This window comes from Alligator sinensis, unplaced genomic scaffold, assembly GCF_000455745.1.
Source record: "Alligator sinensis unplaced genomic scaffold, ASM45574v1 scaffold353_1, whole genome shotgun sequence".
Lineage (NCBI taxonomy): Eukaryota > Metazoa > Chordata > Crocodylia > Alligatoridae > Alligator > Alligator sinensis.
In genome coordinates this window covers 421,105-435,541 of record NW_005842075.1, presented here as the reverse complement: position 1 = coordinate 435,541, position 14,437 = coordinate 421,105, and the positions used below count along the sequence as shown (strand labels likewise).

At 43.0% G+C, this 14,437-nt stretch overlaps 1 long non-coding RNA gene across 1 annotated transcript in view; it reads left to right on the top strand.

The window, feature by feature from the left end:
• Nucleotides 1-880: 880 nt before the first annotated feature.
• LOC112550301 overlaps nt 881-14,437 on the top strand; it is a 65,181-nt gene continuing 51,624 nt past the window's right edge. The window contains exon 1 of the long non-coding RNA XR_003094075.1: nt 881-970. This is a non-coding gene — a long non-coding RNA (uncharacterized LOC112550301). The remainder of the gene's footprint in view (nt 971-14,437) is intronic.

The window sequence follows — 14,437 nt, the reverse complement described above, 5'->3', positions numbered from 1 at the left end:
TTGGAGATGGACAGTTTAAGGCCAAAAATAAAACAAACCATTTTAATTGTGAGGCTAATTAACCACTGGCACACTTTGCCAAGCAGGGCTGTGGATTTGGTAGCAATTTTTTAATCAAGATTTAGGAATTTTCTAAAATATATGCTTTAGTTTAAAGAAGAATTAATTCAAGATAGTCATATGACTTGTTGTGCAGAATGACATGAAACCCTTCTAACCTTATAATCTATAAATCTTTGATTCATTTCATTTTTAACATACAAACATATATATGCAAGTTCGAATATTTTCTCTGAGATAAACTCTTTAAGCCATTAAGCAGATTACCAGACAAAGGCATCACAGAGCATTTCTGTTTACTTTATGCCTTCTTTGCCTCACTCACTAAATTTATCTGGTGCAAAATATGACACGTCAAACTACGTGTTTGAGGAGGAATCTTGGAAGAAGCATGCAACACATTGATTCTATAATTTAAAATGGCTTCCAGTTCACTTCTGGTTACATTTTAAGGTGCTTGTTAAAGTTGATAAATTGGCCAGGTCCTCTCATTGGTTAGTGACAGATCACCTTTCTTTGTGTGTAGTAAGACCATTGACATAAGCTGAAATTCTTGAACCTATATCTTAGTACTTTTAACAGGGGACTCAGGGTAAAGTCACTGTAGAACTCAGATATTTGGTTTACTATTAAGCTTTCACCATTAGTCTCGTGGTCTCATAATTAAGCTTTTTACCAGGAAACAAAACATTGATTGGTTAATAATTAAGCTACTAGCTACATTAAGTTAAATATTATATTATAAGGAGGGTTGTTTGTTGCTCTTGGTTGGTTGGTTGGTTTTTGTAAACATCTTTATGGCTTGGCATTGTTTCATGGAGAAACACCGAAACAGTTTGCTGGTGCCTCCTCTGAGGGCACAGGAATCCCACTGAAGTGAGAGTATAAGTAATATAGGAGTCCCAAAAAGGTAAACACCCTTATTTTTAACTTACCCTATCTTTATTATACAGTAGAGAAGGGTGGGTTTGAGGCAGACAATCCTAGTATTTTTAGGATTTTTTTTAAGGCTGGCACCTTTCTACATAGTGATTTGGCTGACAAAACTACTTCGCTAGTTCTCTGATTTACATTCTACAGGTTGTAAAACCTCAGACTATATTTCTGAGTGTCTCCTAGCATATATTGCATTTTAAACTGTATTTCAATCTCTGTGCTGATGCATTTGAAGTAATGATCTTAATTAAGTGCTAATTTAAATGCTAATACAGTATTTTCTAGAGCATCTGATAACTTGACATTCTAAAACAGTGCAGTTGTTGTCTAAAATGCTGGCAGCAAGTGAATTCCACATGTATGAGAGTGCAAAAAGGATAACTGTGTGGGAGGAGGCTCTTTCACTCTCTATTTAAAAAAAAAAAGAAAGAAAGTACAGTAGATGGGATACAGTCTTATAATGATTTCGCTGGCATAGAAGTACACCACAATATAACATTACCTGAGAATAGTCTTTGAATATATTGGTCACTGTTGTCCTTATAATGACACCAGAACACTGGAAGTTTGAAGACTGCTCATTACTGGTGGGCCCTTTTGTTATTTTTTTAAAATTTGAACTGCTGTAATAGCCTTGTTACAAAAAGAAGGCGTTTGAACAAAAGGGCGATGAAAGCTAAAAGAAAGTAGTGGCAAGTATTGGTTCCATTCAGTCAGAAGAAAAAGCTGGAACACTGCTTCCACGGCATGCTGTCAAGAAGAGGTTTATTGGCTTGCTTGGTGATGAGTTTTGCTTCGTATCTGACACTGCCCTGGAGAGAGAGATGGGAAATGCGAGTTTGCAAGGAGCTGGAAATGAACATCAGCTGCAGAGTATAGATCCAAACATTCAAGGTGGTTCAAGTTTGGGGTCATTTTACAAAGACAGTTTGAAGCAATGCCAGATCCCAATTGAACTTACTGAAAACTGAAAGATTTCAGTTTTGTGTTCTTTTTCTTTAGAATGGACTGGTTCATCTTCTAGGGTTTTTACTACAGCAATGTGCAAAGAGCTCCTCTCCCAGTAGGAAACAATAGAGAACCTCTGGCAATTAATTGATAATCTGGGCCTGCTTATACCAGATATCTGCAGACACCAAATAACCTTTAGAGGTGCCCAAGAATGAGTTACCATAAGGTGAAAATGGGTTTGAGTTTCTGTGTATCAGCTGCTCCCTGATAATAACTGGTGGCATGGCTCTTGTCTCACAGTAAAGGACATGTAAAATGCAGTAATGTAGCCCCCCCTCCCTGGAGGAGGAAATGACTGAAGGTTAACTTTCAAGTGGATGCAGCGCTCCCGGAAGTGGCTGTGGCACTCCCACTCCTCAGCCAGCGCTCACAAGGGAGGCACCAGTGCTCCCACCTGCTCCCCCTGCCCGTCACCTAAGTGGGGAGCGCGGTCTGCCAAGGGGTGCACCCCCATGCTTCCCCTACATGTTGCCACCATCCTGGTCCATGACTAGGTCCCTAGGTGTTACAATATTACAAATAATACACCATATTCTTCTCTGAGACTGAGTGAACTGTCATTGCAATGTCGCAACTGAACCCTCTCAGAGCAGCATGGATAATTACTAATGTATAACTGGGCTGGGACAAGTGATATGTGTGAGCATGTATAATTTTAAAATGTTCCTTAAATTTAAAAAATGTTGATAACTCACTATCAGCTTTTCCCTAGGTCATCAGTTACCTCGTTCTTAGAGTTAACCACATTTTCCACAGATGCTTCTGTCCATCTGTATACATTCCTCAATATAAGTGACCTTTTTAAGAGAGATTCAGATCATGTACATATGTGCACAACATATCTTACAGACATGCTAGCTTTTACCACTAGACCATGTCAGGGAACGCTCCATGCTTACACCCCTGTGCTCAGTATCACACACAACTAGATTCTTGTGTAAGACCGAAGCATTTGCAAGAAGTCATACATTTGTCTCTGTACCTGTTTGTGTGAAAGCTTCACTTTATACTGGGCTAATAACAGAGATGATTATGCATTCACGCAGAAAATGCACAAAACATACAGACTCTCTAAATGATGTTGTGTTTATACGAAATCTTCAAAGTTTCAACACCTATATGCTGTGACACCACCAGCTATAATTTACTTGTGTTCTTTGCAGCTAATCAGCTTCTTCATTTGGGAACTTCATTTTTATTCATAAACTGCGGTTTCCCAGACCAGGGAGGAGTCAGTCTGAATGTATGGACTTAAAAATGCCTGTACAGTGGGTAACTAGAATAAAATTCAATCAGACTTTGAACACGCAGGCCATGTCCACACAAAAATGGACGTTTGGTTCCCTGGGGACAATTAACATCAGCACACCTTGTGCCCCTGCTAGCTGTCCCCGGGGAACGGCTGTACCATGTGCCCTCTGACACGTGGCAAGTTACCCAGCCCCAGCAGCCTTAGCTGGGATCCTGGGGGCCTCCTGGGGCTGCAGCAGTGGCAATCCTGCTGCTCTGAGCCTGGCTGGCAGCTGGAGCACGGCTCTGGCCAGCCAGGATCTAGTTATGAGCAGTACACGCTGCTCCTGCATGCACCACTCCGCCTTTTTTTTTGCACAGGTTCTTTTGACCCCTGAGTCAGTCCCCTCCCCACTGCGCTGCTTCCTTGCAGCGTTGAGAACAGCTGAACGTGCAGTATGTGGTTTGGCAGACATGTCCGCAGTGCCACATGCTATACGGCCACGCTCGTCTGAATGTGGGCACTAAAGGGAGACTTTAAAAGTAACAAACACAGATTAGCTTGGATGTTAAGAAAAAGTAGTTCTGTTTATGTGAGATCAATGTTACTTTTTCACTCTTCTGGTTTTGGTCCATGTCTATAAATCAGTGACAGGTATAGCTCTGAGATCTTCATATCAAAAAGCCCACAACTCCCCCCATGTATCAATAAGCTACCTCAGAGCCCTGCCAATTTTGAACCATAGACAAATGACATGGAAAAGCACCTGTTTAACAGGGAACTTTAATATCTCTGAATATAGAGGGTTTAAAATACATGCCATAAAAACCCATGGAAAACAAATCCCAAGAATGCAAACACAAATCCCCAAAGTCTAGATAATCCAGAATAGGTACCAGGTGTTTTTTTTAACTCACTCTAGTTTATAACAGAGGCCACCCTTTGTATATTTTACTAGCTTGGTTTTGTCTCTTCTCTCTGTTGTGTTTGTCACAAATTCACCCCAAAACCGAATTGCCTTTGGGGTTCACTGCACAGCATACACGGATATTCTCCTAAATTAAATTTATTCCTATGGTGTTTAGTATCTATTTGTAACTAGTATGAAGTTGGGGTCAGTTTTGTCATTTCCTGTATGCAGCATAATATCTGATATAAATATACTTTTCAAGTGTAATGTAACTGGAAGATAATCAAGTGAAGTATTTAGCATGTCTGCCTGTAATGGGGAAAATAGACTCCCTTATAGAAAAGCGAACTGGGGGAAATGGCCCTTTAGCCAGAGGGGCTCCAAGTACTTCAAGCAGACTGGAAATTTCAAAAAGATTCTGGTGATTCACGAGCAATTAGAATGATGCTGTGGGGTGAGGGGCAGGTTGGAAGAGATTTAGAAAGTTGGCTATGGGATATGCTTTATCTTTGGATGGCTATGGGATATGCTTTATCTATGCTTTATCCGGGTAGGCTGATGTTGGGAAGGCTGATCTCTAAAAAAGCTTTAGCAGGACTCTAAGGAGAGCTAGGGTATAGCCAGATGAGAAGGTAAGAAACTTTTCTTGTCTCTTCATTTCTGTTTCCGAATCTGTGATCAGTTTTGCTTGTATAATTCTTTTCTCCGATATAATATGTTCTCCTATATAATACATTCTTTTACTGTTTTGTCTCCTTACTGACTACCAGTGGAAGGAGTGATTTCCAGGCGAGTGACAGTCCAGTTAAGAATAAAGATAGATACTCCCTTTCTACAGAAAGGGGGACCTATACTTTCTTGTACAACCCAAAGGGAAGGCTGTCTAGGGCTGGCAAAGATTCCCTGACTGCAGCAGTGGGATTCATTTTAAGGCCAGTAGAGCTGAAGTTTGCTGGAGTAAGAAGTTATCCCAGGGCAACCTCAGTCTGTTTCTTGGGGCAATTAGCAGCACAGTGGGGAGAAACTCAGGCTTCTGGAGGTCTCTCACAAATAGTTTTGTTACAGTGTCCTCTCTTCCAACAGATAACAAAAAGAAGTACCATATTTACTCAAATGCAAGATGAGGTTCCCCCTTCCCCCCGCCATTAGCATGGGGAAAAAGCCCCTCATCTTATATTTGCACAGCAGCAATGGCCACCGCCCCAGTAAAACACAGTATCTATCTTTAAACTGATGCTAGAAGCAGCATGTGCTAAGTCATGGGAACCAACCATGAAGTTGACTGAATATAGGCCATGCAGAGCATGCCCATAAAATACCTGGCCTACATTGCACAAACACCCTGATGGGGAAACTTTTTTTTTGTGGCCCTCTAAAAAAAATGGGCAGTTGCTCTCCAGGGAAGAACAAGCACCAGGCCTGTAGGTACTGCAATATCAGACCAGCACTTGGATTGGCCAGAGCAAGGTCCAACACCCTCCCCTGGTGCCAAAAGTTCTGAAGGGAACCTTTGTTTAAAAAAAAAAAAAGTTATGTAAAGCACACTTAATATGTGTACCATATAGTACCATCTCCTGCACTAATGACAGGTTTATTTTGGTGATACCCAGAAAGCAGCAGACCCTCTCCCACATCTTTTTTTCCATATGTATGCTGCCAAACCAACTTCCCACTGTCTCCTCTTCCTCACACCTCTCTCTTGGGCACCTTGGTAAGTTTATCAAGCCCCATCCGTGTTGTACTTCTCTCACATTGGCAGTAGCACAGCCTTAAATGCTGCCAGTTTTCCAGCGAAGGACAGGGTCTTTCTGGACCATAACCAAAGTATTTGCCATAGCCTTGCCATCACCTTTTCCCATGCTGTATTACTTTTCCCTTCAGTGTCCATCAGGGTCCCTAGCACTCTGATTTTTTTTTCTCTCTCTCTCTCTCTCTCATTTGAAGGCCCAACTTCTCCAAGTCCCTCCAGTTCCCCACTCCTGTTATGGTGCTTTGCAATCTATTTAGTTTGGCTCCTGTTGCTTCCCCATACTCTGATGTATACTTTAACAAACTTTCCATTAAAAGTTTATCTCTGCTAAATTTATATCATCCATGTATAGTATGAATTTTACCTCACACCCTCCTGGTATCTTTATTTCGCTTATGACCTTGTCTTTTCTTATGCTTTATGCTAATGGTTCCATGCCACACAGAGTGTCCCTTGTCTTACCCCTGTATGGATTTTAAAGGCCTCACTCAGGTGCCCATTAATTTGGACTTGACTCTCTGCTTCTCTATACAATAACTTTATTCAACATATAAATTTCTCTGGGAACCCCATTTTTCCTAGCATCTCAAATACAATAAAAGCCACATGATCTGGCACCTTACAAACTGGCATGCTTTATTTACCGGCATCCTGGCTTGTAAGGTAAAAGCGAAACCGGAAGTGCCCACCGTGGCACTTCCGGTTTTGCTGAGCCACTAACACAGCAGGAGGGGCGGCGACGCAGCAGGAGAGGTGGTGACGTGGCAGGAAGGGCGGCGACATGGCAGATGCAGTGGGAGAGGCAGCAGCCCAAACAGGCAAAGACACCTGTTCAGGCCTCTCAGGTAACCGGCATATTTGGTTATCTGGCACCTGCCATTCTCCATGGGTGTCAGATAACAAAGCTTTTGCTGTATGTAATTCTCCAAATGTATATTACATATAATATACATGTAAGTCATTTTACATATAGTTCTCTAAATGTATATTACACATAATATGCATTTAGAGAAAGTATATGACCCACCCTGTCATACGCTTTCTCTAAATCTAGGTTTGCTATAACTGTGTTTGTTTTCCTTTTGTGGATGTGGAACAGTGTACCTCTGATTACTCTGATAGATTTGGAGAGCATTCTACCTGGTACTGTGCATACTTAGTCTTCATGTATTACCTTCTGGAGGTTTTTCATCATCCTCAAAACCAGCATGTTGGCCATTAACTTATAGTCCATATTAAGGGAAGTAGTCAGTCTCCAGTTTTTCAGGAGTGCTTTCTCCCCTTTTTTAAAAGAATAAGATTGCAACACCTCTTGTAAAATCTTTCCCTGCTTCATCACTTTCATCGCTGCCACCGCTGCCACTGTTCCCACTGTCACCTTCTTTCTTCCTTTCTTCTTCACCTTCATCCACTCTCCATCTGTCTCCAGATCTTCATTTCTGCTCTTCAACTCTTTTTCCACCTCATACTTACTTGCCACCACTGCTATGGTTTTGCGTTTCAGCCCTCCCTCCCCTGCTCCTTACACTCCAATGCCCTGTTGATCCCTTCTCTGCCTTTAAGACATAGATAAGGCTTTCAATGCTGATGGGAACCAATCACAAGGATAGGCTAGTGCACCCCATCTGAATAAAATATAGTACCCATTGTCCTCAGTCCTTTTCCGTTCCAAGCCATGTTCAAGTCATGGTGCACCACTACAAAAAATACATTTGGCCTTCCTCTTTAGTCCCACAGCTGAGCAGTGCCTTTCTTTTCCATTTCCAATGATTCCTGGTTTTTTACAAGTCTTAACAGTCTAGAAAATATCACCAAACTTCTATGTAGCTCAGAGAGCTCTGTCACCCTCTCTCTCAGCCTGTCACATGTGATTAGTGTGGCCCTGCCCTCTATGGGGTGGAGACAGACCAAGTAGCCCCACACCTCATCATATACATTTTAGGAGGGTCCCAAGACTTGTGACAAGAACACCCAGTTCCAGTTGCAAGTGGGAGCCTAATTATCACATGGATCTTTTGTGGGGGCATCTGGAATATAGACACATACTGCACAGTGCTGGGCTGTGGGGCTTGAATTGCTGTTGACTCTGCTGGGGCCCAGCACAGTGAATTATATGATAAATCATGAGCCTTTTGGCTCTGTACTAATAACTTGCATAGTTTGTACTATGTATAGGTAGGTACACAAGTGCTGTTTGAAAGTGTTTATGGAATACCTGTGCTGCAACTTGCTGCAGTTTCCATTAAGTTAAAATGCACAGTAATTTGCATATATGCAAGTTACTGTGGGCATGTTTATTGTGAAGACCCTTGCGTTTCAAATTTAACAAGGGAGGATGCAGAGAGTAGGTAACTGTTACAGTTCTGAGTCTAGGTCAGGGCCACAGTCAGATCTACAGCAATCTCCTATTCCCTTCTGCAGCTTCTGTTCTTGCCCCTGTCCCTTCCCCCACCGCTGACTGTCACCTATAGCTCACCTCCTTCCACATTATGCTTGGGGAGGAAACATAGCGTGAGCATGGTCTGACATCAAGTGGGGTGGGGAGGGGCAGGAAGGCTGCAGGGGGAAGAAGTAGGGAGCAGGAGGACAGAGGGCAAGGGGGCATCTGACTTTCCCCAGCCACTATTTTCCCTGCTGTAGCAGTGGGAGGGGAACAAATTCAAGACAATCCTCTGATAATTAGATTCTATACCTGGAAAATTATATAAAAATGTTTCCATATGCAGAATCTAACCATTGCCTGGTCATCTTATATTCAGGGTCATCTTATATTTGAGTAAATTTGAGTACTTTCACAATGTACATAGATCATAAAATGAGAGAAAAAAGAAATGCTGTATTTCCCTAGACTTCTGTTGTGTGTTTGTGGTGGGGCGGGCGGCAGCGGTGTTGTCACCCTTCTCTCAAACAATGGATGAGATGTTGTTAAAAGATAATCTGTTCTTATACATCAGGATATAATAACATCTTATTGCTCAAGTGGTATGGTATATCACCCTTCAATCTGCCAGTTAAATTGCCCACATTTTAGGGTGTATAATGGTATATGTAAAGTCCCATCTGCAAATCAACTGCACTGAAGATAACATTGTGGAGATGTCACGTTTCTTGTAGATACAGCCGTCCCTCTTACTAAATTTAAGGATACCTAAACCTTTGCCTTACACATACATGCAGTAATTGGCTCTAAGTATATGGATCATATGGCTTTCCAGGACACTTAAATAATACAGAGGGTTTCTAAAAGAATACTTGCATCCATAAATGTTCCAAAGTATTTTTCTAAGAAACAGGAATCACAAATATTGGGTGTTACTAATCCGTGACCTAAGAAAAGAGAATAGGATTTTTATCTATTTGTCTTTCAGTTCTCTAAAGAGAAGAAATTCATACTTCTTAGATTCTCTTCATCCAGAATTCATGGGTTTTTAGGAGAGAGAATTCTATTATAATAATAGCAGATCAAACCAGCACAGGATAAAGAGAAATCCCAATTAGTAGCTATAAGTAAATCTCTAATTCTCCAAATAGAGTTGTCAAAAGAGAGTTAATAATTTAACAATTTCTTACCATCCCCCAAGGGGGTTGTATTTGGGATAATTGGTTTGGCTACAAAGCCAGCTCTGACCAGAATGCCAAATTAACTTTATTCTAGTTACCTCAGGGCAAAACAGAGAACTACATAACTATGTTTTTAATTTTCTCACAGACTTCCCTCTGCCACCATCTTTCTCTAATAGTAGCTGATTAGAAACTAAATGCTTGAATTTTTTTTTCTGTCTTCAGGTTGTTTATATCCTCAAACTCTGGCCCTATAAACCCTGATGCTGAATCCTTTCTGTAGGTCTTGCATGAAATTATAATATTGATGCCTGAGTTATGTGATTGGGAGGCTTGCTAAAGGGCTGAAGAACCAGGACTCAGGCAAGCTCCCTATCGATGGTTTTTGCTTCTTCACCAATATAGAATATATGATGTTCAGTAACTAGTGATGTGTGGAACAGACAGAGTAATTTTTGATCTATCAAAGCTGCTAGATTTTTTTTTAAAACCAGGTGACCTAAATACACATCCCAAATAATGAATATGCAAAACTAACAGTCACAAACAAATGACTGGCTAAAAACATTCATTTAAACTACATGAGTACTTACAAATAAATAAATATATTAGAAGGAATCGGTTTGCAAATGATTTTCTAATCCAGTATTTTTTTTTAATTGGAAAAAGTTCATAATAAATCATTCAACTAACAGTATAGAAATATATATTGGGAATAATTTTCCTAGGTAGGTTTCAACAGACTCAGGGCAATAGTAGGGGAAATGCTGTGGGACCAGAGACTGAAGGTGAAAAGAGTACACGAAGAGTGGTTGTTCCTCAAGGACGTGATCCTCGAAGCACAAAAGAAGTCCACTCCCATGTGAAGGAAAGGTAGCAGAAGGGCTGGTAAGCCTCTTGGCTTAATAGGGATATCATGGTCCTCTAGAAAAGAAAAAAGAGGCATACAAACAATGGAAGCTTGGGACAGTCCCCAAGGAGGACAGTCCTACAATATTGGACTGCACTTGTAGGGAGCAGATTAGAAAGGCTAAGGTGGTGACTGAATTTAAACTAGCAACAGAAATCAAGGACAATAAGGAGTCCTTCTTTAGGTATGTAAGGAACAGGAGGAAAACAAATGGAAGCGTGGGGCCATTGCTTAACAACTCAGGACAGCTGGTTACCAACACTCAGGAGAAAACTGAACTCCTGAATGACTACTTTGCTTTGGTAGTTCACCAGACTAAGGAGAAAATGATACTAGATAAGGTTCAGAGTGGGCATGGTGGGAATGACTGCCTTCATACTGTTGATGTTGAGCTGGTGCGTGATCAGTTAGAAATGTTAGACATTTATAACCATCATTTAGGACTGGATGAACTTCATCTGAGAGTGCTGAAGGAGCTGGCCAAAGTCACTACTGGACCTTTGGTGAAACTCTTCCAAAAATCGTGGCACTCAGGGGAGGTCCCTGAAGACTAGAAGAGGGCCTATGTCAGGGGTGGGCAAAATGCAGCCCACGGGTCAGATGCGGCCCACCAGGACATTTTATCCAATCTGTGGTGCCCCTAACAAATTTACAAAATTAATATTTATCTGCCCCAGCTGCCTGTCATGCAGCCCTTGCCAAAACTTGGTAAGCGGCCCTCCACCCAAAATAATTGCCCGCCCATGGCCTATGTTGTGCCCATCTTCAGGAAAGGGAGGAGAGAGGCCCCGGTAACTATCAGCCAATTAGTCTGATTTCTGTCCCAGGGAAAATCCTGGAAAAATTCATGTAGGAGTCTGTGTGATATACTTGCAGGAGGCAGGATTCTGAATGACAGCCAGCATGGGTTCATCACGGGTAGGTCTTGTCTTACCAATCCCATCTTCTTCTATGGCCAGGTAACTCACCACCTGGTTAAGAGAGAGGAGGTTGACACTGTATACCTAGACTTTCAAAAGGCCTTAATGCCATTAATGGCAGGCTTAATGGCTCAACAGTTAGGTGGGTAGGAAGCTGGCTGCAGCGTAGGACCCAGAGAGTTCTAATGAATGGATCTGTGTCGTCTTGGCAAGAAGTGGTCAGTGGTGTCCCTCAGGGGTCCATACTTGGCCCAGTGCTTTTCAGACCTTTTATCAATGATTTGGATGTGGGGATGAAGAGCTCACTGGCCAAGTTTGTGGATGACACCAAGTTATGAGGGAGCATAGTCTCACTAGAAAATAGGCTGTAGAAAATACAGGTGGACCTTGACAGGCTGGCACGTTGGGAAGATTGGAACCAGATGAAGTTCAACATTGAGAAGTATAAAGTATTCCATCTGGGGACAAACAATCCCCAACATACTTACAGGCTCGGTGGCACCAAACTGATTAGCACTATGACTGAAAGGGACCTGGGGTAATAATAGACTACAGTATGAACGTAAGCTGTCAGTGCAATGCTGTACCAGCAAGGCAAACAATACTCTGGCATGCATCAACTGATGCATCTCAAGCAAAACCAAGCAAGTGATTCTTCTGCTTGACTCAGCATTGGTGAGACTGCAGCTAGAGTACTGCATCCAGTTCTGGGTGCCACACTTCAACGAGGATGTGGGAAAGCTTGAGAGAGTCCAGAGAAGAGCCACCCATAGGATCAGAGACTTCAAAGGCAAGCCATACAAGGAAAGGCTGAAGGACTTCGGTCTCTTCAGCCTAAAAAAGAGAAGACTGAGAGGGGACTTGGTAGCAGCTTCCCACTACATCAGGGCTCAGCAAACAACTGTTCCCTAGGGAACCCTTGGAGAAAACCAGGAATAATGGCCACAAACTCGTAGAAGACTGTTTCAGGCTTAACACTAGGAAAAATGTCTTCACAGTCAGGATGTCCAAACCACGAAATAAACTCCCTCCAGAGTGGGTGCAATCACCTACCCTGAAAATCTTCAAGAGGAAATTAAATGGTTACCTAGCTGGGGCCACCTGACCCCAGTTGTCTTTCCTGCCTAGTGCAGGGGGGACTGGACCTGATCTTGTGAGGTCTCTTCCAGACCCTTACAATCTATGAATCTAGGCACTAACAATACCACAAGTGTACTATTAGAAATGGGAGCACAAAGTTTAAGGTGTAAGAAAATGCCCCTATAGCTCAAAATGACTTTTCATAATGCTTCCACATAGATGTAGAGAACATGGAGGGGCTGAGTCTCTAAAGAAACAGGATAACTCTCTAAAGAAACATAAGTTTCTAAAGAAACATGATAAGGTCTGTCAAATGATTTTTAAAAAATGCAGTTAGTTGTGCAATTAAAAAAGTTAGTTGCAATTAATCACAATTTTAATTGCATAGCTAAAAACTCAAAATTATGCAGAATTATGCAGGTACTTTATATGGTTGAGGGTGTGTGTGGGCTGTGTGTGTGGGGATTTGTGAAGGTGTGGGGGGCTATGGGTGTATATGGGGTTTGAAGCCTGGGGTGGGGTGGTCCCTGCACGCCCTGGCAGGATGTGGGGTACTGTGGGACAGAAGTGAGGGGCAGCAGCAGGGCTGGGGGTGCTGTGGCTTGGGAGTGAAAGACAGACACATGCACTGACAGAGGCACACAGAAAGAGATACAGACACCGCCCAGCAGGTAAGTCTGTGGAGGGAGAGGAGTGGAAGGAGAGGGGTAAATGGGGCCCCAGGGCTGGGTCAGGTCATGGGATGGAGCTGTGGGTGGCTTATCCAGAGATGCAGTGGGGAGGTGCAGCTCCCTGCCACTGTGCACAACCCTGGGAGAGGCATGGGGGGCAGGTGCCCCCCAGGCTTGCACAGGACAGAAGCAGGCTGCCCACTGTGGGTTGGGGCTCTATGTCCTGCTGCCTTTGCCCTGGGAGCTGTGCACTGGCCACGCTGCGCATACCCTGCCTACCCAGCGATGGGAGGCACAACATAGCATCACGCAGTTTCCGGGTCAAGGCAGCAGGGCACAGAGTCCCAGCCCACAGCAGGCAGCCTGCCTCTGCCCCATGCATAAATCTGGGGGGGGGGAGCATATGCCTCCCTATGCCTTCCTAGGCCATTCCATGACCCACCCCGGTCCTGGGGCCCCATTCACCCCAGGCCCTGCCACTACCCCACTCCCTCCCTCATCACGGGGCCCTCAATCTCACCCCCCACCCCTTCTTTCTCCCCCTGCCCCTCCCCCTCCACAGATTTACCAGTGCAGCACTGCTCTACACACAGTGTACAGGCTGCGGCTGCCCCTGTGTGTCTGAGCCTGTGTCTCTGCACGTGCCTGACCCCCCCTGCTGCAACTGCCCGGAACCTGTGCCTGTGCTGCCCTGCAGTCCTCTGCAAAAAAATTAATGCAAGAACCAATTAATGAATTAATCGTGCACGTTAACTGTGATTAATTGACAGCCCTAATGATAACAGTATTCAAATACATAAAAGATTACAGGGGACATTTATATAGTATTCTGCATGTTCTTTGGGAATAGGATTGGAAATAATAGGCTTAAATTGCAGTGAGGGAGATTTAAGGGATACATTATTAAGAACTTTCGAACTACAAGGAGTTTAGCATTAGAACAGACTACCTACAGAAGTTCTAGAATCAAATATCTGCTGGGGATAGTTTAAGCATAGCTGATCTTTCCTTGGGGCTAAGGAATTGTTTGGATGAAATCTCAAAGCCCCCTACAACCCTATATTCCATGGTTTCATAGGGGTAACTAGAGCTCTCTATCATTTCCTTGGACATATGGCACTATGGTTAAATTGGGAGCAGCACTTCAGTCAAGATGGAGTTCAACCACCATCTTGGGGTAAATTTTGTTAGATATTTCTAACAGTGACATAAGTTGACAGGCTGACAGTGACATAGGCTGTTGCTTGAGCCAACTGAGGAAAGGAAGGGTCCTGAAGGGTGTATATTTTTAGCATGCACATGTTTATTTCTGAATAGGGTGCAGACTGACATCAATTTGTGTCCCAGAGGGTCCTTGTGAAAGTGGGTCCTTGAACCATGGGAGGAAAGGTTCGCTA